Source organism: Atta colombica, unplaced genomic scaffold (genome assembly GCF_001594045.1).
Source record: "Atta colombica isolate Treedump-2 unplaced genomic scaffold, Acol1.0 scaffold30, whole genome shotgun sequence".
Lineage (NCBI taxonomy): Eukaryota > Metazoa > Arthropoda > Insecta > Hymenoptera > Formicidae > Atta > Atta colombica.
The window spans coordinates 14,442-41,049 of NW_017259404.1; the positions used below are offsets into that span (position 1 = coordinate 14,442).

Genomic DNA, 26,608 nt, shown 5'->3' on the forward strand with positions numbered 1-26,608 from the left:
AGAAATGAATTTTTTTATAATAATATTTTTTAATGTCCCCATGTTGGTAGAATCTGGAACAATATATCGTTTATCATTGTATGGACTCAGAGCGATTTTTGTTTCGGATACTGTGTATATGTTTTCGTGCAATTTCTATCTTGTGCATGACTGCCTGCGCGTCATTTCAATTATGTCATTGAGACACTGCGTATAATCATTGAACATTATGGATTTCATATATAACATTGCTCTTGATGTCTTTGCCTTCTAATATCTTTTTTACCATCAATGCGCAAGGCGTACATTTTCGTTCTAAGCCCGACAAAAAGTGATTCATAGTATGGTCTAATGATTTCTACATCAATAACTAAAATATGTAAATTCCACATTTTTGACAAAAGATTAGATGGGACATTGATGGTACATTCTTTTCATCAACTGACATATTGTTGGCGTCGATCTCTTAGATGAAAAGAAGTTCGATATCATTCAAGTACATGCATTCTTAGTACATGTGTCACTGCATTAGGCTTAATGACAGTTACATTAAAAATTAATTTGCATATTTTTTAAGATATGTAAAATTCTTGATTGGATACATTGCTTAAAACTCATTTTTGAAAAAATGATAATGGGAACAGACAGACTTTATAGTCATTGGCGCCAATCCTCTTAGATAAAAGAGATTCGATATCGTTAGAGTGCATTCTTATGTGTGTCAATTTGATTATATCCTTCAATCACGTCGCTACTTCTTCAAAATATATAAAAAAAATTCCCTCTATTTTAGGATATTTATATGTAACAAAAAATGTGGAAGGGAATACTATTTAAAAAAAGAACTCCGGGCAACGTTACTTTATCAGTCGTTCAAAGAGTTTCATTAGAGTTAAATAGCTATTGCTAATTATAAGTTATCCGATAAAATAAAATATCTCAAGCCATGAACTATTACGTTCCAATTCAACAGGAGATGGTGCAAGAGACAGTAAGTTCATTTTTAATTTTATAAAATATTTTTACTTATATGTATTTTTATAAGATATATTCGTTTTCTTTTTTTCAAAACGCATTTCTTCAGTATATGAGCAGCCATGGGGCGTCAAAACAAACCCCTTCCATGTCTCTCTCCGGCGCCGTGGGCATAGTCTAGACGGGTCAGTCTGGAAAAGGGCGCGCTCTAATTGGTCGAGAAGTAAAGGGTGGAGTTAATAATTAAATGATGTGTTCTGATTGGTTCGCCCTATACTTGACAAAGCTCTGATTGGCTCGCACCTATCCGCGAGGTGATTGGAGAAGCCGGATGATAAAGGACCTTTGATAACATGGAAAGTAAAGTCCGAAAAAATGGTGAGTGAAGATTGGAACTGTTTTGGGAACATTTTTTTGTCGTAAGGACTAAGTACGAACACTGGATATGAATAGCGGGCGGTTTTATGATGGTCATTTTTTTTGTTGGCGCAGCACTATGCCCCTGACCTGTTGGCATTTGTGAATTTTTTATTTATGAGAGATGAGATCTTATACAAAAATTTAGGAGTCTAGAGAGAATCTTACTTTTGCTAGGAAAAATGGGGGAGGTAAAACAGGAATGAACATGTTCAACTGGCGCGACGTCTTCGACCATTACTTAAAAAAAAATTCTTTCTATATTTTGTGTATTTAATTTACATTATTTAAGTCTGTAATACGAGAGAAAATGTATCTATTGTAAATAAAGGTAAAGGGTAGGAGTAAGAAACAAGCGATATTTACAAGTTCAAAATGTTTATTTAAAAGAGATATTACATGAAGTAGTTATTTTATTTTTTGAAAGAGTACATGTTTGAACATGACGATACATAGCATGAGAATTTACGAATTTATGTTTACAATGAAGAAAAATTTTTGAAATAACTGTACAATCAATCAGTTATTTCGCTTACAATCAGAGAAAGATTAGGAAACTGGCTAAGATTATAGTTATTACACATAAAATGTAGAAACACAGCTGTATTGTCCATAAGTTTGAGAAAGTATTCCTTGTAGTGTATATTTCATATTCCAGCGATAGTGGAATATGAAATATAACGACAAAATCGTTTCGACGAAATCGTAAGAGGAATCTTGGATCTAAGGGTGGCAAGCATAGCTATCGAAATACGTTCCTGTTCCGTGTTTATCGATGTAGACTCAGTGTTGGCTGATTGTGATCGTCCGTGTTAGTGACAATGGCAGTCGACTTCGTCCTCGGCAGGATAGAACTCCGCATGTCGGACACTGAGATGATAATGCATTTAAAACTTCCGAATTCATTTCTCGTCGTCGGAGAGCGTGAGAGAGGAAATGTTTGCGTAAATTCAAAATGCTCTTTTGCCGGCGATGTGGAACTTCCAAAAATGCTCGACGTTTGTGAGACGCTAGTGTTAGCTTTATCTCTACCAATCGAATTTTGGAAGATTTTTTTTCTCCTCTCGTCTGTCACTTGTTTGTCCTCACTCTGGTTCGTCTTTTCTGTCACAATATTTTTCCTCCACGCTTTAATGTTGCGAATGATATTGTGTTTCTGATTTTTAAATTGAATTGAAAAATTCCCACTGTCTATCTTTTCACTCCCGATGTTGCTCTCGTTTCAATTTTCTGAGGGAAGGCTATAACGTAACTTGAATTGCTATTTCGTAGAGTTAGCCAACATTTTAATTTGTAAGCATTACGTAAGCGCAATGTAATTCGACGCTGGTTCGAAATCCGTGATGCGTGCATCGTTGTTCACGATCTTCGAAATCTGGAGATTTTTGAAAGCCGGAGAAAATCCTTTCAGATTATATACGTTTCTAGAGAGTAGATTACTCAGATAACGTGTCTTCTCTTGTCCTCTGATAGATGTAGCGTGCGTGTCATGTAATGTCACGCAGATCGTAAAATTTTTTGGATTGACGTCTCTTCGATTCCGTGATAATTTCGTGTAAACCAGTTGTTTTCTCGTCTTTCTCTCGGGTAAATCGTCAAATTGACAAGGTAATGTGATATCCAGTATCCGGTGATATCGCATTAATCGTGACTTCTTTTGGAATAAAGAAGTTTTTCTTCGACATCGCGAAAATTTTGTATGTCGATGACTATATCCATTATGATATTCGAATTTTCGCTACTCTTTTTACGTCATTAAATGTTGATGTCGCAAACAAGACTGAAGTTTTTTTCATCATCTCGCGTCCAATTAGATGAGAAAAAAAATGTGTAGTGGGAGGAAAATAATTTTCTCGCGAAACTATAGGACTAACCGGAAAAGTCGACAATGATTTGGCGCGAGGAATCGGTTTCTAAAACGTTATCAAACTCGGCATAGACGATACAATTATTTACAATTATTTATATACAATTGTCACGGAAAGAACTTTTTTGAATCTCACTTCTAATCATAAGCTTCCGTGTTTTACGATTTCCTGCGCAATTAGTGGATAGATCTGAAATAAGATCGAAAGCGAAAAGAGTGTAGCCACTGGCATAATCGTCTCTACTTACAGAATTACCCTCGTTCAGAAAGTAAATGCAGTTCCCAAGAAATGTGTGATAAGCTTCAAGTCTCCTTATTAAATACATGAGAAAGAAAAGTTTTCTATCTCATTGGAATTTACATATCGCGAGCTTGTAATAAAATTGGTTTACCGAAAATTACTGATGCGAAACCTAGTTAGAAGATTATCGGAAAAGTTTATATGATGTAGCATTTTGTATTTCTCATTACAGTTAATATTTATCAAGACTTTATCGCCAGACACTTTTTGTTGTTCAAAATAAAAATGCGATTCGATATCTTTATGTGATATTAATGGCATCAATAAATTCATGGATATCGTTGTAAATTCCATTTAGAAATGTAATTTCTTTTGTAAATGCATCATTCATCCCCTCATCGGGTTTAATATCGACAATTCTGATCACATTTTCGTTATGACGTGTAAAAAACTACAGGGAAATTGAATCTTGCTTATCGCAACCTCCCATTGCCCATGTAACACTATAGAATGAGGTAATTCCGTGATAAAGGACGATGTTGTATTATCCAAAAAATGACGCATACTACTGTTACTCGGAAGTATCAGAAAAAATTATTCCTCCTCCATCACGAAGAAAATTTAAACTCGAAGTCAGAATCCAAATATCAAACTTACTGGGATAACTGCGCCAGCTAACTAACATTTATTAGATCCTCGTCTCCTATTCCTTATCACGATTGATAATAAACTGTTCTTTCTCTAAATTTTTCTCAACTCGAATTAATTCTTGCTCATTAAAAATATCGTCTATGACTTCGTCTGCTAAATCTCGCAGTTCGTATACGTGAGGATTTCGCCAATCGAAAACACGGTTTTCGAAATTTGAAATATCTCCTCGTTCTATTTAATCTCGTAATCTTTCTTAAAGGCGCTTTTCACTTTACTGATATGAACGAAATCTCCGATGCGATATTTAACCTTTCGAGCACGTTTCTTTAACGTTTTTCCAACGACAAGCTATATTTTCACGAGCGATACGTACGTTTTTTCTTGTTATTACTGGTTGCATCCTCGTGGACGAGTGATGCGTGTGATTGTAAGCGCGTATAATATCCTGAAGAACATCGGTATAGCGAGTTTTTATACGTGAAATAACGCCACATTCGCTGTTTCAGTGTTTTTTGTTAAAGCACTCGACGATGGCGGCTTTAATGTCCGAATTGCACGTTACCCGAAAAAACGTATGTCGTTTTCTTTAAGAAATTTCTACATTGTGCGATAAATTCTTTGCCCTTGTCCGTTTGCAAGTATATGAGTACTCGTTCTTCGCTTTTCGCTAATACGCGCTGGAAAATTTTTATCACGCAAGTTGTTTGTTTTACCACGTAGCGATTCTACCCAGACATATTTATTTAGTACATCGATAATCACTAAGATAGGAATAACTTTCATTGTAACTTTTTCGATTTCGGAGTTCGATCAAATCTGCCTCCCATACATCGTCAATGTTTATTACGCTGTAATGCAATCGCGGAAATTTTCTGCGCGATGGTCGATGCAACGTGTACGCGTGCGATTCGAGCCAGGGTACGACTTCTCGTCGCGGTTTAACGGTGCGAATTATCTACCGCTAAATAGCTCGCATAATGCGACGGATCGTAGTATAGTTTTTCAAATGTTATCTTAGTTTTTTTCCACCGAGTAACCAATTTTTTTCCCGTTTGCAAAGATACGGGGATATCAGTTTTTCACGAGAAAGAATCAACAAACTTTCCTCGTCTACTTCTTGTAATTTTTACATTTTTCTCCTTCTTCTCTCGATATAATCGATGTGGAATTCACGCTTTCGATATAAAAATCGTGGAAGTCGCGCGAGGTCGAAGTTTTACAGTGTTTTTTACAATAACACCTTGCAATAATCTTTTATTTCTAGTGCAGAAGGTATGTTCAACACAGTTCAACATGGAATAATTGTGCAAACTGATTTCTACCCACTGCTTTCACAGTTTTTCTCTCATGCATTGCATCGTTTATTAAGTCAGCGATATTCGAATCTTTCACGACGTTATCATTTATAGTCACGATTCCATGCTCGTTCCAACTAATTCTATCAGGCACAGCTTTTCGAAACAAATGTTTCATTAGTAAGGGTGCTTACGATAAGATTTCGGTACGCTTTCCAGTATTTTCTCGATGCTTTTCATCGTATGATTATGCTCGCTCGAAATTTCGAAATTTTTCGTAATAATATTTGTGTTGCGAATGGAATGCGGTGATATATCGGATGTTTGCGTGAGATCGTGAAAAACGCCATCATTCGTCATCTCGTTATCAGCGGAGGCACCTCGTATATTGCCTTTTGACAATACCTTTTCGTTTTCATTTTTCTTTTCATTTTCGTTACGTACATCATTCTGTCTTTTCTTGGCTAAATTGTAAGTATCGCTATAATGCTTCTCTGCACATTTTTCACCTCTCACTTTCACGCGGCCAGCCGGAATTAAGAATACGACTCATCTCCGCATCGAACCGTGTTAAATAAGTTCTCGAGATTTGCGCTGTATTATTAGTGCTCGAGAGATTCGAATTTTGCAGTACTGTTATTTCTATCTTTTCGTCAACGAATGATTCATATAAAAGTTGAGAACGGACAAGGACAATATATGATTATTTCGTGCTCTGAACTTGTGAGCAACGTTGCCAAACGTTCGCATTTTTTTACGATCTCTGTATTAGGCAAATTGATTTGTTGACCGAATTTATCCCAGAAAAAATTCAAGCAGAACTTCGTGATCGAACGTAAACCAGGAAATTCGAAAGATATTATTTCTATTGAGAACAATACCCTCAGTTTCTTCGTATTCTCGAAGGTATTGTTTCTTGACTCTCGGCATTCGCTTGGCCATCCGTTAGCTTCCTGCTTTAATTTAAAAAAACTATTGATATATTCGATAAACAAACCTTGCTTCGTACAAAAATCGAACCGTACAAAGATCGATCGTGTAACTCTAAATTGACATATTTCGCTCACATTCGTCACGAGATAACCTTTCTCGAGGGCTTTGCGCAATTCGCAGGATACCCATGCACCTACGAATTCACGATCGGCGAGGAGAGCGTGAGTGCACTCGGTCTGCGAGAACGTTTCGCAACAACTACGACACAGTTCGAACAACAATTTGTCTTGTACGCGGTACGGAAGTACAGGGTGAAAGAGATCGCGTGGAGGAAGTACTGTGCTCCGAATAATAGAATCAAAATTAAAATTCGGAGTTATGCCAATTAACTTCGAATATTGTTCTTCGATATAAATTGTAGGTTGGCCTAACGGAAAAATATCCGTTTTCAATACGTATGTTATATACAGAGAACATACGTCCACATAATATATTTTATCCGTATCTATAACTTCGTATCGGGTTACGATATTTTCCGTACGCTCACCAAAGAACGCCTCGCGAAGATCGAGAGGAGAGTTGATTAGCATCAGATGATTTTCAAGAAAATTGTGCATCTCGCGATTCTCATGCTTTTCTCGCAAATTCATACTTCCATTTTTCCAACATCCCCTATATTCATATTGTCGAAGACGCCATGTCATTGACGCCATGTCGAGAGTTCGTTCATATCGAACATCAATTATCAATCTTCGCGTAACGCCCTGGGCGTAAGTTTCCTTTCATAATTGATTTGGTAATAGTTGGAACAATCGTGCTAAAAACAATCGTGAAATTGTAATATGTAATATATGCGCAATGTCTTCGCTGATTCGACTTCGTAATATCCGTCGACAGGCGTACCGGCAATTCGATACTAGCGGCCTCGCCCTGTATGAATTATAGGATGTCCGAGCTCACGCTCCATCCACACTAATCACTGTAATGCTTTGTGCGAGTGATTGTCTTTATATCTATTAAGTATGGGAAAAAATTCGTTTTTTAATGCCATTTAACGGGAAAAACGCCACGAACTTTTTCCCACCTAATATATCCGCCCGGAATGATTTCTATTTCTTCGCGTAAAAAGTTTTTGTGAAAACTATCGCTTCTACATGTATAAAAAGTTTTTGTGTTCCCGCACACGCTTCGCAAATTTGTTGCGCGACGCAGAGAGTTGGAAACGTGAATCCTTATGTTTTCCGTTCCTTCTCATCTTATTGCGTTTCGAAATCATAAAACACGAATGCGACGCGATCTCTTTTAACCGATCGTGTTTTCGACATCATTCGTATTTGTTTGTGGATTTTCTTCTCGCGATGTTACAGTACTCGTACCCTCTCCAGAATTTTCTACTTATGACAAAGAGGCCGCATGTAACACAAATGATTTAAAGACGATCGACAAGTTTTGCAATAAACTACGTTACAAACTCGTGTTGCAATTTTGAATTAACCTGCATCCGTTGCTAATTTTAATGGATTCACAAAGCTTGCGAGGGGTTATATGATTCCTGCGTTCGGACGCCCAAAGAAAACGCGAACGCACGAATCGCACTTAATCAACTTAACGTCGGGGCATTCGCAAGACGAGACGGCGTAGCATCGTGAGCATTGTTCGTTTCTGTTCGTTCTCGTTTTATTTCCTTTCCCCTTCTGACTTCTGTGGGGTATACATTATTTTAAATTTTTAAGAAAAATTTAGAGAAAGTTTATGTTTTTTCATTTTTTTCATCTGTGCGCGCAGAATAATTTTATTACATAGGAGAGGAAGACGATGTCATCGGTACTATCGAAAATCCGTTTCATTCGAGTCTCGTCGTCCGCAGCTTCAACTTTGCGAGTAAATAAATACTGTGCTTCTTGTGTTTTTGATTTTGATCTTGATTCGCTAGAATTTGGTACTATTGTGGCGTAAAAACAATGGCCAGTCCAAAAAATACTAATTCGGACATGGGAATGTAGGGCGAGGACTGTTCGATAAATACCTGTGTTAGGGAAGAAAACACTTTTAAAAAAAATTTTTTTTTTATTTCTCTACATAATTTCCTTTCAGCTCGATACATTTAGCCCAGCGACATTCCAACATTTTTATACCGTTTAAAAAATATGATTGGTCGAACTCCTTAAAATAGGCCTCTGTTTCGGCGATGACTTCCTCATTTGATGCAAAGCGCTTTCTGCCAAGCCATTTTTTCATGTTTGGAAATAAATAGAAATTGCAGGGGGATCTGGAGAATAGGGTAGATGAGACAACAATTCGTAGCGTAATTCGACCAGTTTTGCCATGGCGATTGCGGACGAATGAGCTAGTGCGTTATCATGGTGAAAGAGTACTTTTTTCACTAAATGAGGCCGTTTTTTTTTCAATTCGGCGTCGAATCGGTCCAATAAATACTAGCCTAGTACTGTCCCGTGATTGTCCTTCTCTTCTCCAAATAATCGGTGAAAATAATGCCTCGCGAATCCCAAAAAACAGTGGCCATGATCTTTCCGGCCGATTGAAACCGTTTTTGCCTTCTTTGGAGCAGATTCGCCGGATTTAGTCCACTGTTTAGACTATTCTTTCATTTCTGATGTGTAATGGTGGATCCATGTTTCGTCAACAGTGACGAAACGCAGAAACTCTTTTTTGGATTACGCTTAAACATGTTCAAACTGTGCTTTGAAGTTGTCATGCGATTCCGTTTTTGTTCCACTGTGAGCAAACACGGCACCCATCTCGCCGACAGCTTTTTCATGCCCAATGTTTCGTGTAGGACATTTTGTATGCGTTCAGTTGAGATCTTTACAATGTTAGCAATCTCTCTGATCTTCACCCGGCGGTCTACTAACACGATATCATGGATTTTATTAACCATCCTCCGTAGTCACCTCAATCGGACGACCTGGGACGCTCTTCATCAAAAATGGATGTTCGGCCACGCTTAAATTCGTTGTACCAATATCTTATGGTAGTCATCGAAGATGCGTTGTCCTTATATATGGCATGCAACTTTTCTTTGATTTCTTCACACGTCTTTCCGTTAAAAAACAGGAATCGAATCACAGACTGATATTGCTCTTTCTCCATGATTGCAAACAAGCACAAACTCGTCAACTTTCAATTGTTATAAAAACTAAACTAACCGGTACAGCTGTCTGAAATTTTTACTTGCGTCGTTCAAAAAATGGCGTTACACGATGGTATACAGACTTTTAGTCAGAGGCGCTCTCAGTTGTCAAACATGGGTATTTATCAAACAGCCCTCGTACTCTATCCCTGATTCTTTCAAGTTACGTAATAACGACGATGAGAGAAGAAACACTCAATTTCATATGTTGTTAGCAACAACGTGCTCCTAATAATTCTCATACGAAGACGATTTATGTAGGATTGAAAGAACGAACGAAGGAATTTTCAAATCTCTTGTAAAATTGGGCAGTAAATGGGACAACGCGGAATTTATTTCGATACAGCAGTTTCAAGATCACATGGAGACTCATCAACGAATATTTAAGCAGTGAAAACAGAATGAAACCTAATTTTGTTATTATAAAAAATATCACCATCATCTTTATCACATCTTACGGGTTAAAATAAATATTGCTGGTGTATAAAGAAGTAGAGGAAAATTTTCGAAACGGAAATCTTCAAAAAGAAGAGGACGCTCACGATTCAACGACGATTCAAGAAACGAAGAACCTACGCGCCAATTGTAATGCAGAAAACTATCTTCCTTGCAAAGTCGATGCGCGTTTAAAACAATTAGAATCTTTATCTGGTAATGTTAAAGTGTGCTCTATATTTTAATTCAAGAAATCGAACTGAAATTATCTACAAGTTTTATTAATCAGGAAATTATAAAATTAATATGCGAGGTAATTATAAAGATATAGAGCGTAATGTATGTACACAAATTAACGACTTAACTTTTCTTGATATGTATTTCAATATAATATTTTTGGAATTAACTTCATTAAGATATAACGAAATTTTTTATATATAATTTTATATATAATTCTCTTAAAGGGAGAATCTTTGGTTTAATTTTTTTAAAAAACTTTTTTTAGTTTATTCTCATGCGAATTTTGAATTTCTTCTTCTTTGAAAAAAAGAATTTGTATCAATAAATACTTATAACATAAATCCTCGTTTCTTATTCCGTACTCTCCCATAACCAATTTTTTTCTCTACATATTTCCATTGTTATATGTATAATATAGGTATAGATTTTAATAATACAAGAAGTACAATACAAATTCATAAAATCCTTGTCATACATAATAAAAATCATATTCTCGCTCGAACGAGTGAGTCATCACACCGGAGGCGTCGCGTCAGTTGAACATGTTCGTTTCTGTTTTACCTCCCTCATTCTTCCTAGCAAAAGTAAGACTCTCTCTAGACTCCTAAATTTTCGTATAAGATCTCATTTCTCATAAATAAAAACATTCACAAATGTCAACAGGTCGGGGGCATAGTGCCGCGTCAACAAAAAAAAAACCATCATAAAACCGCCTGCTATTCATATCCAGTGTTCGTACTTAATCCTCATGACAAAAAAATGTTACAATGTCCCAATCTCCACTCACCATTTTTTTGGACTTTACCCTCCATTTTATCAGAGATCCTCTATCATCCGCCTTTTCCAATCACCTCGCGAATAGGTGCGAGCCAATAAAATCTTTGTCAAGTATATATAGGGCGAACCAATCAGAACACATCATTTAATTACCCTATTATTTCCACCTTTCACTCCTCAACCAATCAATGCGCGCCCTTTTCCAGATTGACCCGTTTAGGAGATCACGCACGCCCATATACCATATATTACTATCGTCTAGTACATCTTCGAAATCTCGCTACATGCCTCGTATCTTGATGAGAAAATATGCACTGACATCGACTATGTACAAATTTCTGGATATTGGGATTGTTTTAGGATCTATCTAGGATAGGATCTCATGTGCAAATTGCGATTGATGATAATCGAGGTAACCGCATGTTCGAGATATTTCATGCTACGTCGAAGTCGTTCATCGAGAGATTCATCTGCGGATATCGATTATAACGCAGTTAATAGTCTCATCATCATCATCACCGATTCAAGATCTAAATGTGAAACTTGTTAAAACATATGATACAAATAACGTTAAGTTAACATTAAATGTCTCATGTTTGTATATGAAACCAACAACTGTGCTTTTCTTATCTGAACTTTTCAGTTTAAATAATGTGTTGAACATGTATTCTATGCACTGAGCCAATATACGCATGGTGTTAGTAAGAAATTTGAATATTTTGTGTCATTTTGAAGACAAAATTGTATTACTAATAAAAACTATGCTGCGAAACTATACTGCACTTTATATAAAATTTATGATAAAAATTCTATTATAAAATGTGAATTAATAGTCTATGATTTAGATTATATTATACATACTGCATTATATGATAAATAAACGTATGTTAAAATATATATTCTTTTTTTCTAAAATTATTTTATCCTTAGTATCTTCGCCACTTCTTCTTTATATCTTCGTAATAGTATTGAATTAGTCAATAAGAAAGCGCGCTTGATCATTTGTATTACTTGATAAAAAAGAATATTATTATAATTAGTGTTACTATATGTAACACCTATATTATATTATTAAATTAGATTATTAAATTCATAATTATTAAAATTCATAAAAATATTATCGTAATTAGTTTCTAAGTCGTATCATTGAAAATCGTAAATACCATATCTATTTAATAAAATCGTATGCAAAAAAAAGAGAGCCCAAAAGGAGGAAGAGAGAGCGCAAATAATAAGTATAGGACTGCAAGAGGTGAAAGAGAGAGAAAACTGCTCTCCTACAATGAGTAGGAGAGAGAAGACAACAGTTTAAAGAGAGAACACAACGGGTGAAAGAGAGAAGGAACAAACTCTCTCTTCTCCTCTAACACGGACCCCGATGACGCGAGAAGTCCAGGTTCGATTTAAATTCCGGCCAAGGTAATATTTTTCATAAGAATAAGAATTAATTACTTAGATTTTAATATGTCATTCAACATTATTAAGATCGTTTCGAAGATGTGAATAAGCATCTTCGATTAAAAAAATTGTATTAAATTGCTAGTCAATTTAACTCGTGATATTACTGCGGTAGTTTAATAGAGTTAGAGTTTCAAGAACAAAAAATTATTTTGGCGCGCGTTTCTAGGGGCGTTACTACATACATATATAAATTCACAATACATACATATATAAATAGTATATAAATTCACACAAGAATCATACAAGCACTAAAATCCAGTTAAACCGTTTAAAATCACTTAAATTTATATTCTAATTACGAATCAAGTTGAGATCAGTATTTTTTTGCACCTGAATTTTTTTTCGCAATGCATCAGTAATCGCTTCATATAAAACATTTATGAATGCATTTCCGTTTGCTGCTGAAATAAGAAATTCAGTGTATATCATATTTGTGTACTATGATGCTATATATGGGGAGAATCAATTTTTTTCTACAAGTTTCTTGAATCATATTGTATAATATAACGTTTTCTTTTATAGTTTTTTAGTCATTACGCTACGATTTTTAATCATTAAGTTGCGATTTAAATTGAATAATGTATTTTAGTTCTTTTCTCTAAAAACCTAAACTGAAAAAAATTGACGAAGTTTTAGTAAATATTTGTTTAATTTAGAATTTTAATACCAACGAGACATTTATCTACAATAAATAAATAATTATTCAATTAAAAAAGATAATACTTAAATTTTTAGGTATCACTTTTCTTTAATTAAACAAATTTTTATTTGTGTGTGCACTGTAAGCAAATATCCCATTGATATTATCTAAATTAAACAAATATTAATAATATTACAAAATCTTTAATTTAGACCGCGCATATGTGAGAAACACAATCAATACTAAAAATTTAAAATGTTTATTACGAAGTTGGATCTTTGTTGCTCTAAACAAATATTGCTAAAACTTTGCAAATTTTTTTTTTGGTATATACCATCGCGCCAATATTATATCAAAAAAGTTTGAGGTTTGATGTCAATTGTAATTTATGACAACTTCATGACAGTTAACATTTTAATTGTCATGAAGTTGTAATAAATCGTCGCTAATTTATTGTGAAAATGTCAAATGAATAATTATGATATCATTGTCAAATGTTCCTTTTTTCAAATATAAAGAAATATGATTTGCTTTAAATATAAAAAATATGGTTTGCATTAATAAATATAAAGAAATATGGTTTGCATTAAAAAGATCTGATTCAAATAAATAATCGATGAAACTAATGCTTACTTTGAAGAAATCGTAGATAGATGGTACAAAAAGTAAAATATTGTTAGATTAAGTATTGGGTGTTTGATGAAAGGAGATTATGTTGAAAAATAAAAAAAACTGTCATAAACCATGCGTTTTTTCATTAGGCCGAGAGCTTTTACTCCCATATATACACATACACACACTATATATATATATACACATACACACACTATACATATAAAAAATTTTCACCTATTACGTTTTTACTTTAAGGAAAAAGTCACATGATTCTTTGAATCATAGGATGTCATAGGATCTTAACACTGTCTATACAAATGATACCGAGAAATCAGACAGCAGCAGATTGATGATAAATTTATTTATTGATCACAATGATCTTTGTTTTTAGAAATAATTATCATTATTTCTGAATAAATTTGTAAAGATCGAAGGATAATACAGAATATTTTCGATAATCGAGTATAATTATATTGTTTTATAGAGTCATGCATCTTACTATTAATTGAATCATTTATTTTTCAGACAACATGAAATATTTCAATAAAATATTTCAGAAATGTTTTGTAAACATTTGTAAGACATTTTAAAATATTATATTAAAATATTCCACAAAGATATTTAAAAAATATTGAACATTTCATAAAAAATTTCTGAAATATTGCTACGAAGCATTTTGAAAATATTTATGAATATACTGTATAGGTTACCTGTATATTTATTTTTTTCGTGAAGATTTGTGATTTCAGAACTCATGACTAAGTAAGGATGGCCTATGAATTTTACACCAAAAATATTAAATTTCTCTGCGCGATTTGCAATTCTCTAAAAAAATCAATGATTTCGTACTGATTTATAAAAATTAATTGGATTCTCTTGAAAACGATTAAAGATCTTTGATCATTGATAATCCACCTGCAATTTACGCCGCACGATACATTACTGCCACTTATTTATTAGCAATTGTTAATTTATCTTTAGATTTGCTAAAGTACAACACATTTAATAGCGATACGTAAAATATTCGATTCTGATCTCGATTGTGAACACTTTGCTCCGTGCACGCGTATATAAACTGATGAATATCGGTATTCATTATGAGTAGGGATCTCATCATGAGTAGGGGAGACCCGGTAACAAAAGTAACATTTTGAAGTGTTATAACTACGGCTCGATAAAATAACTCTAATACAACTTATTTAAAATAAAAAATATAAAATAGGTTCCAACTCTGGTGAAAATTATTTTTTTCAGAATTTTTCATATAATTTTTCAGAATTTCTATATAACTTTACAAGTTTTTCACATTTTTTTACAAATTGGAACATTTTTCAGAAAATCTACATCTTTCCTCAGAATTTTTCATACATGTTAATTTTGAAACATCGTAAGACTTTTAAGATTTTTTGTAAGTATAATTTCTGATGAAATGTTATAGATTCTAAAAAATTTCAAAATATTGTTTATGGGATGAGAAATTTCAAAATATTTCAGAATTCACTTGTTTTCTGACAGAAGATGTAAACTTTCCGAATATTTCTGAGTATTTCTGAAAAGTGTTCCAATTCGTATAAAAATTATAAGAAAAATTCAATTTTCACCAGGGAAGAACTTATTTAAAATATAAAATTTGAAATAGACAAGAAATTAAAATATAAAATGAGAAATAGAACCTGAAAATGCATTTATTTATTAAAAATATAGAATAACTTTTATTTAAAATAGAAAAATAACTTGTCTTTTATTTTAAATAAGTTTTTGAAGGTGATTTCTTATTTTAAATAAGAAATTGATTTTGGAAACTTACTTAAAATATAAAATAAGGAATATATAGTTTAAATAAACGTTTTAAACAGTAAGTACAAAATATTTTTATGATTTTGTCTATTTGAATACATGAATATATATTTGTAAGTATAACGTTTCAGCTTTGTTAATTATTGCCTATAATTAATATTTAATAGTATTAATTTTTCGCGAATCACAGATGGAAAATTGAAACCTTAATCATATGTGAGTATATCTTGTACTCCACACATGCTGTACTTCATTATAAATATACTGTAATTCAACTTTACTGATGGATCGGTAACATAATTGATACAATTTATTTATTTAAAAAAAAAAATATAAAATAGATTCCAGAAAATTATTTAAAATACAAAATCGATAAAAAAACTGATACAACTTATTTAAAATGAAAAATATAAAATAAATTCCAAAAACTTATTTAAAATATTAAATAAGAAATAGAAGGATTTGAAATAATAAATATTAAACAAAATTAAAATTTCTTTGTATTTAAAATATATATAAAATATATATTTTAAATAAATTTATTTGAAATAAGACCGAGCCCTGGTTAAAATAGTTAAAATATAAAATTTAAAATATTTACATTAAAAACATATGTATCTTTAGATATAGAATTTATTTAGCTACAAAATTTTCTTTGGTTTAATTATTTTATGTAACTAGAAATAAAGTTACGTTTGTTTAAAGACTATGAGGAATTTTGTTACAACCGTTCTAACTCCCAGGAACGAAGTAACGATTATAATAATAGAGAAAGATAACTGTACCATATTTGCCAGTGGTATAGTACATAATACAACTAGATAAGTCACAGTACTCTTTCTTGCAACTACATGAATGAATAACTGGTCTTTATAACTTCTTTAAATATCTGTTTGTACAAAGATATCTCTTTTATTCTCTGTTTTATTAATGAGATTCTGAAAAAAAATACAAATAACATTATACAAAATAATATTAAAATAAAATCAAGTTTGGAATAATTGCAATGTTATAATCCCCAGGCATTGATGTTACTATTGTCTCCTAACGATATTTTATGATTTATAGTAAATTAAAAAAATAAAACTTAGACAAAAATCAACCCAAATATGTAAATCATCAACGCAAATAAATTAAAACGTATTATGATAATACTTTATATCTTCATTATAAAGAAAAAGAAATATTTTAGATTTTATATTTCCAATAAAATTTACTTGATGCATAAAAAAAATAATTTTTGCTCCTGCATTCGTGCACGTTCCGCGAGAATCAATATGTAACGAACGATTCAATATCAATCTGCCTACAGAATTTTATTATGTAGCCACATATCTATTATAATTTAAGAAATATTAATAATGTTACTATTGTCCCGTGTTACTTTTATCTTCGGTCTCCCCTACAGAGCGCAATAGACTAATCCGAAAGTTTACTTTGGATGATTCTTTGACGTACCCCAAGTCTCGAATGTTTTTCATGCGTCGATAAATCCTTCCGACTTATTTAAGAAGAACACGCGCACTCAGTGCTGATAAAAAAAAATTGTATCTGCTTTATAGAATAAATTATCTTTAAATTTAATAAATTCCACAATTTTATTAAATTATAAACAATCAAAATAAATCTAATTACATAATAAAATTTATAATAATAATTTAGTTAACAAAATGCCTGTATAGTGTGCGCATATCATGCGAATTATCCGGCGTGCGCGCTTATCACTACATATACACTACATATACACATCCAAATGAAGACCACAGTTACCAGGTCTCCAGATTTCAACTAGAGACTCCAGTTTTCGAGACCAATTTTTAGTTCTTCAATAGACGGGAAAAATCTCTAGTCTTTTAATATGTGAAATTCACATGACTCACATCAATTATAAAAAAGGCGCCAAATGCGCGTGCTTGTCTTAGAAAAAAACCATTACATAATTATTATATGCACTTGTATGTCCTTTTTTTAAAATTACATAATTATTATATGCACTTGTATGTCCTTTTTTTAAAATTATTATTATATACTTTCATAGTTTGAAAAATAAGTTTGAAATAAGTTTGGAATAGGAAGTCATTTTTCCTTCAAGGACATATATAAGCGCATATAATTTATAAGTTTTTTCTGAAAAGGAATACGCGCACTTGACGTCTATTTTTTAAAATGTAAATTTGTCATGATATTGCGTATTTTATAATATATAATGTATAATATATGTATTTTATATAACGAGAGATATCGTGATGAGATATCGTAATGAGATACCGCACAATGACTATCCACATAGACAATCCCGATGATCTAAAACTCAGAAGACTAACAAAGAATTGAATATCCTCCTTGAGTTTTTGCTTAATTCCCTGGCTTAAAGACTTGTAGTCATAGCCCATTCGGCATAGCCCATAGTTGAGTTTGTTGAACGGTGGATTCAGTCTGTCACATATCGCTATCGAACCTTTCGTGCGGTAATGAATTTATACTAGACTTTAATACTCGAAAAATGTGATAAAAATCTACAAAACAATTGTTTTTTATTTATAATGCAATTCGTGAAACTTTTGATAAAAAGAAATCTTATCTGAAATACATTATTTTAAATACGAAGCGCCATTACGATCTGAATATTAAGATGTTGAAATATTATATATATTCATTTAAATGAATTAATTTCAAAAATGATAATTGTGTGCCGATATGATTGTCGGACTTTCAACGCAATGAAATATTAATAATCCCCTCAAATTTCTCAAATTAATCTTAAAAAAATAATATCTTTAAAAAAATAATAAGCTTATTACGAAAAATATTGCCTCGGCCGGGAATTGAACTCGGATCTCTTCTGCATTCCGCTTGCAAGCATCCTAAGTCTACATCAAATATGATAGAGAATGCCAAGATCGGTCAAATTTTGGATGTTACAAATTATACATTATGTATTCTTTTATTAAATCAATTTATTCTAGATATAATTGCGAGCCGATAACATTTCAAAGTATTTTTTGTTTAACGCCTCCTTGATGATAACCGATAAACTCTTTTCGAACTCTGAATAAAGGAACAAAACAAAAATTATACAGAATCCAATAAAAAATAATAAAAAATTATAGTATAGTATAAAAAAGTGTAATTATAAATTTATAAATTTAAAAATTATCATTTATGAGAAGTTTGGGTTTGGTGTGACACTGGTAATTTGTTTATATTTGGTTTTATTCTTGTCAACAGCATTCTTAAATCTCCGCGCTCAATTATTTGCAGTAGATTTCTTTTTTTCGTCAAAAAACTTGTAACCGCGCTAAATCCACGTTCCAATTAATTAAGATAAGGGAAATGCAATAAAAAATTTTTTTGCTACAGCCTATAATGTTGGAACGATTAAGGTTTAAATGTTTGTTTAAAAAATATTTAGGAAATTAAATTTCTCTGGCGCGTTATTTTGTCTATGCCCTTGCGCAATGCCCCTCTATTGTCCTTAAAACTAGCAATACCTTAAGCAGTAAGGTGATGTGATTTTCACGTCGATAAATGTTGATTACTAGTCTTAAACGTCATGTTCCAATAATTGACATTTAATAGACGTGAATATATTATTCTGACATAATAATAATATCAGAGATGTCTTTGATACATTTTTAATAGATCGTTTTTTAATCAACTATTTGAAATGTTATTGTGACATTGTTGTAATAACGTCATATATGATGGTATTTTATTGTACGTCACTTTGCAACGTTATTAATATGTCATTTGGCACATTACTCCTTCAGGATGTATATGATTCGAATTTATATCTTAAAGTAAGTGACTCTTTTATTTTTTTCACATCGAAAGAATGCAACCGTTCTGTCTTATAGAATTCCTTTGATTCCTCACACATGGTCTTACAAAGATATTATTGCAAAATGTATATATACTTTTACCAGTAATAGTGAATAAAGAATTGATATCTTTTCCTATCTGAAATTATATTATGTTCTTTATCCTTATTATGTTTTGTTGTAATATTAGGTATGGGAAAAAGTTCGTGGCGTTTTTCCCGTTAGATGGCATTAAAAAAACGCCACGAACTTTTTCCCACACTTAATATAATCTCTCTTCAAATATAATATGTTTTGTTATAATATGTACATATGCTTCGTTTTCATATAAAGTAATGTATCAAAATTATTTTTTATTAATAAATATAAATGAAATTAATATACATATTATATATTAAAAGAATACCGAAATGACGTCTTTTGCGTCTAAATAGAGCTAAATAAAGATTTGTTTCCATGCATTCCATTATGTGTACTGTTGAATACGTGCACATGTATCGACGGATTCGACCAATATCGCTGTCGTTCCGTTCGTTTTAATATTTTCGATTGGAATCAGTGATCAGTCGGATTTTTGATATGCGAATACGTGCATATAGCGATACATGCAGCGTAATGGGATAGTATCCTGACACATCATTTTTGATGTTGTCTTCTTATAACATCATTTTCATATTTTATTACGTCTATGGGCTGTGACATTTTCAGGTCATTTTCATGTAATTTTTACGTGATTATGAAAAGATAATTAAGGTCTCGATTGACTAAAAACTGACATGAATATCACGTGATGCTGCATGCTGCTTGGGATCCCCTTAGATCTCCTCAGCGCCCGCCGGGAAGTGATAACACTCATATTGGGAACCTATGATCTAGACACTCACTTCCTCGACGGCAAATACTTAAGATACTATAGCTTTTGAAAAATATTATTGTATGTAACAGTTACATTATTAATATTGAAATTATAAGAAATTAATTTTTGACAAATCGTACTGATTATTTATCTGCGCAATGCGTCGAATTAATAATATCTATTAATAACATTTTTTAAATATTTGTTATATAATAATTAATGTAATAATTATTCATTCCTACAGGATTCGGATCAACGACAATAGAATGATGCTTAGACGTAACCCTTGCTGAATTAATGCAATATTTAAGATCATCCTTTCATTAAATATCTGCAATGTTTTATATATAGTATCAGAGTATTTGCACGAGAATCGTTGCAACGTTCATATATCTGTGATCACCGCGATGTGTGTGATTTTGTAAATTAATAATCTAATCTAATTCATCCTATTCCATGCAATACATGAACGCGCGCGCCTGTTTGCGTATATCAGTTATGTGTATGTATATAAGTGATTGACTGTAACTTTCTCTTATTTTCAATATTTCCGGAGACTGTCTAGAAACTGTTGACATTCGCGAAGAAATTCTATAGGAGATGATACTACGGACATTAGATCATTTATAGAACCACGTAAATTGTAATACATTTGAGATTATTTTAAGATTATCGCAATTATACTTTTGCGATAATCTCAGATTATTTTTAGTATTCTCAATGTGCTATCACAGGTATATACCTATGCAGAACAACAATAACATCAAAATGACATTAAAATAAATCGGAAATGATTGAAAAATTACTTTTAATGATCATTTTAGAGTTATTTTGACATCATTTTGATAGCATAATGATTTTGTTATTTTGCTTGGGATAGATACAAATACTCAGATAATTTAAAAGTATCTCATGATCAGATATATACGTATTAGATACTTTTAAATTACTTTTGTTATAATAGTAATATAAACAAAATATAACAATTAGATTAAAAATAACATTACAATCACACTTAACCAGGCAATTAACCAGGCAATTACCCAGGCTTATACACAATTTTTATAAATGTGCGTTAACAATTAATCTTTATTCTTCTTTTTTACATACAATCCAACGTTTTATTTTTTTTCCGCCCTCTTTAAGGTATTACATCCATCAATAAATTCGTAATTACATGTAGGCTTTCTGTACCAATCAAATTCTAAAACTTTATTATTATTGATAATTGTCACATTTAAAAAATTTAATTCTTTATCCCCAATTTCTACTGTAAATTTGCGTCTGTCATGGAACGAATTAAAAACTTCAAGTATTTCATTAATTTTATGATGAGATACAGCTATGTCATCTATCTATAATAACAGGGCAAATTTAATCCCAAAATTTGTAGAGCTCTTTCTTCCAAATCTTGTAACACAATATTTGCTATTATGGGGGATAGCGGAGACTCCATGGGTGTACTAAAATATTGTCTATATGTTTTATGATCAAAGGTAAAATATGTTGATTCCAAAATTAATTCTATTGCTAGCATGAATTCCTCTTTAGATATGGAACAATTCTTTTTAATATACTCTCACCTATTATCCGCGTTCTCCAAAGCCATATTAATGGGAATGTTTGTGAATATTGATACAACATCAAGTGATATTAATGTCATATCACCCATATATACCCAAGGAACACCTCCAATCTTTTCACTATTTGAAAGGTGTTTTCAATATCACTAAATGGCTTAGGAATGCTCTTATAGATAATGTTATCTAAAAAAATTGAAAACGCATGTAATGTGCTATCAATAGTTGAAACTATGATTCTCAAAGGGTGTTCCGATTTATGTATTTTCGACCCTATTTTTTACCCTATAAGTCCTCGGCAAGACTCCATCACTACAATAAATCCTGTTATAATTGTCTTTATTTATATAATTCTTATTTTTCCATCTTGCAAGTATATCCCTTGTTCTATTTGTCAATTTTCTTATCGGATCTTATCTTTATCTATTGTGACATATGTATTTTTATCTCTGAGAATCTCATTTATTTGTTTCGTAATCCTTCTTATCCAATTGTAATATTGCCTTATCTGCTTTGTGAAAATTATTGCCGGAATGTTTTTTTATGAACTTTTTTGTCTTTTTACTCATTTATAGATTTTGAGGGTATTTCTTTTATAACTGTTAGATTGAGATTAAATGTTCCGTATGAAAATGCATCGATTTCTAATATCTGATTGCTAATTCCCATCTTTCTAATATTATTTTCCACATTCTTAATGAATTCAGTCGTGTTAATTTTTTTTTGTCATATATAGATGCACATATAGATGCAACAAAAAATTTCGGGCCTAATTGTAAAATGCTTTGTATCTCAGATGGAATAACTTTATTGAGAACTTTACCTGACAAATTTACAAACCATTCATCGTCCGGTTTACCCAAAGATGACTTAACATCATCTCTAAGATGACTCAAAGGCTGAATCTTGGTTTCGTATCTTTCTGTTTATCAGTGATCCCATTATTGTGGAACGAATATTGTACGAAATTAACTGAACTGAAAAGCGTGTTATTAATCGGAGTTATTGTTTCTACTAAAGGCTAAAATAATTTATAGGTTATATTAATTTGGCTTTATGAATTTTCTCTTTTTTAGATAACCAGTTTATTTTATTATTAATTCTCTTAAATTGTTTATTTATTTAAATAAATAAAGATTGTTCTTGTTTATTAATGAATTGTTAAAAATATGTAATGGAATGATAGTACCGTGATGAATTCATTGCAAGATGGAAAACTTGTGCCTTAGCACAATTATTATGTAATTTTTTGAACGCACTATTTAATTCTATTCTAAGAAGTTGTTAACATAACTACAATTTAATGATGAGAAATATTTTTCCGACTTATAATGATAAAACGCATATATATCTTGAGAGAAAATGTAAATGGTGGAATACTGTTGTGTTCTATGCAACTCTTAGTAAATCTAATGCTCACTCTAAATTTTTATTATATTTTTCTTATATTTGATCCTCTTTATTTTAATGCTAGCCCCAGAGTACATGTGTACTTGAGATAATTCTTTAACGGACGTCGTGTCCCCATTCCCAAATGTTTCGTGTCCCCATTCCCAAAAGTACGTAGCCTTAATAAATTCTTCCGATTCATCATCGTTCAAAAAGAACATAGTAGTTTGATAAAAAGAAATTGAAAGGGGATCTTTGCTTTGTGCTTAAATATTTCTGTATATATATTATATTATTACAACAGTTATACTGTAACTGTCAATTAAAATGCACTACTGAGCAATAAAAAACATTCTTGATACATTTTAAAGTTTTTTCTCATTGTGTTTTTTTCCATCGTCTTTTTGTGATTTTATCAATTGCTGACGTCTTTGACTAGAAAAAAAATAAAGACTTTTTTTTGGATTCTTAATTGCTACACATTGTATTTACAATTTTAAAAGACATTTACACATAAACTGTTATACATTGCAATTAATACTATTAAAATTGAAATAGCCGAGACTAAGAATTATCCAGATGTCGATTTTGAAAAAGTAACAGTCAGAAGTTAGTAATATCGTCTACCTTCTATTAACTAAAATGAGTGTTATTCGTTTAGAAAATTTGATACTCGTTAAAAAAATGAAGCTAAAGTTCGTTATAAGCGGCTTCGAAAATTGATTTAAATGAAATTTTTTATAAATTTTTTTACTTTTTGGATTTTTCTACATATGAGGCATTCCACGTTAAACCGGGCACCTTTAAAACATCGTCATTTTTATTTTTTTTTAAATCTATTAACATATTCTACAGATGAAAATACGAGACGTGTGTCAAACAAAAAAAAACTTGAGATTTTTTTTGTGAAGTTATTCACGCTTGTAATTTGCAGAAATTCATAAAAAATATCGCTAATATTTGCATTCAAACTATTATATTGTTGAAAGCATTAGTGCAAAAAAAATGCAACAGACAGATTTTAAAGATCATAAATTATTTTATGTATAGGTTATTTTGATTTTATCATTTTCATATAAATAAATCGTTTTCCATTTGTTTTTATTAACATTTTTCATCAATTCAAAAAAAATTCGAAAATTTTATAAAAATATTTCCACTTCAATTAGGAAGTAATTTTGAAAATTTCAAAATGGAACACAAATGGACTATATAGTTAAAAAATTCTTTTGTGTGATTGCACAATTCTATATATGTGTATATACCGTAAGAATTTTTTAATTATATATAAATATTATATTTTTATAAAATTTTCAAATTGAGTTGAGGAATTAGTGAGCTGAAGATCAAAAATGTTAAAAAAAACTGTAAACAAATGGAAAACAATTTATTTATATAAAAATGATAAACTAAAAATAACCTATAGGGTAACTCCGGTATATACGCCGCATTTATCAAAAACTTAATTTATTAAGTATTATTTATTATATTTGAAGTAAACGAACTATATCAGTAAAAACTTTGTACTGTATACTATTATTCAAAAAATATTAGAAATCCGAAATATTTATATTTCGCATTAAAAAATGAATTTTTTTAAACCCTTACATTTTTGCCTTATATCCTATAGAGGTGAGATATATAGCTAGTCATAGGGAGAGGGAGTATATATGGCTCATAAAAAGTTTATAAATAAACACATAAGACATAAAATGACACAATAACTTATAAAATGCTTTTACAAAGTTTTATTAAGGAATAAAAATGATAAATATATATATGAAGTAATAAATAATAATTACAATCTTCCCAGATGTATTATACAAATGATATGAGGTACATATTTCATGTAATGCGTTTATTGTATTTAGTATTGAATTCAATCTGCGCACTTTGTATGCTTTGGGCATAAATACGTGGAATATACAAGACAACAAACTAAACAAAGAATACAAGAGCAAAGTACTTGTATTTTGTTTTACAACATATTTTATTATTCTTCTATGCTTATGTATTACGAAATAATCATTAAATCTTTTGCATGTCCTATAGTAATCATTTCATGTCAATTATAATTTGTGATAGCGTTATTTAACACAGTGACAAATCGATTCAACTCACAACAATTTCATTAATATTACTTACTGTTATAATATTAATTTCATTAATATTATATATAACAGTGAGAAACTGAAATCATAATACAATACTAATATAACATAAAGACATGACAGAGAGTAGTTTAAAATTATCTCCACTCCTTTTTTTCTGATTTTTTTCTAATATCTGCGGCGTAAATCCTAGCGCGACGTATTTGTCGGAGTTATTCTATATAGAACAATTTAAGATCTTTAAAATCGATCTGTTGCATTTTTTATACAACTAATGGTTTCAATGATACGAATATAATAGTTTGAATGTTCGCATAAGCGATTTTTATGAATTTCTGCAACTTACAAGCGTGAATAACTTCACAAAAGAAATCTCAAGTTTTTTTCGCAAAACACGCATCTCGTATGAGTAATGTATGTAAATGGAAGAGAAACGAAAACTTGAATTTCAATTTGATTGGTGAAAATTGAATTAATTATTAATTTTAATCTAACTTATAGCAAAACTTACAATAAAATATCTTTAGCTTTTCAAATTTCAATTCATTGAAAACATATAATAATACATTAATAAAAATGTAATAAGTGAGAATTATCTATTATATCTTATCTAATAATTGAGAATTATCTATTATATTTTATCTATTATATGTAATATACATATAATAGATAAGAAATAATAAGTAAGAAAATATATGTATTTTTGTACATACATTTGTACAACTTTATAAGTGTATCAAACGCAATTTAAACTTTGGGAGGAATAAAATAATGTTTAAAATAATGTTTATCTACCATTAGAATCGAGATTCCAACAAAACCAAGTTTTCTTTTCTACTTATATGTATATCTTTCACTTATATGTATATTATTCACACGTAGGAAAATCCAAAATAAAATTTACGAAAAAATGTCATTTAAACTCATTTTCGGAGTCGTAGCGAACTTTAAATCCATTTCTTTAATGAATATCAAATTTTCTGAACAAATGATACTAATTTTAGAGTTAATAGGAGATAGGATACTATAATTTCTATCCATTACTTTTTAAAAATTAATTGGACATATGGGTCCCTTCCCTTGTAAGTCTTTCGAAAATAATGTCAATAATAATGATTACAATCTCTTTTTTTCCAAAGTATGATAATACGTCCTGGAAATTTTTCGAACTGAATAAAAACATTTCTATACATGCTAAAATTTCTTGTATTAAACTAAAGTTAAATTCAGAAGACAATGCGTGTGAAATATAATATATGCTACTGCTATCTGCTAATTTCTTTTAATACATGCCTCTACGCTTTTAATACTAGCCTATTAATTGGGATTTAATGATTTTGTTTCATTATTACTAAGAAGTTTTTACTAAGTTTCATT

General features: G+C 31.0%; 1 pseudogene; it reads right to left on the reverse strand.

Annotated features, from left to right (window-relative positions):
- LOC108690202 overlaps positions 1-26,608 on the reverse strand; it is a 55,675-nt pseudogene that overhangs the window by 8,381 nt on the left and 20,686 nt on the right.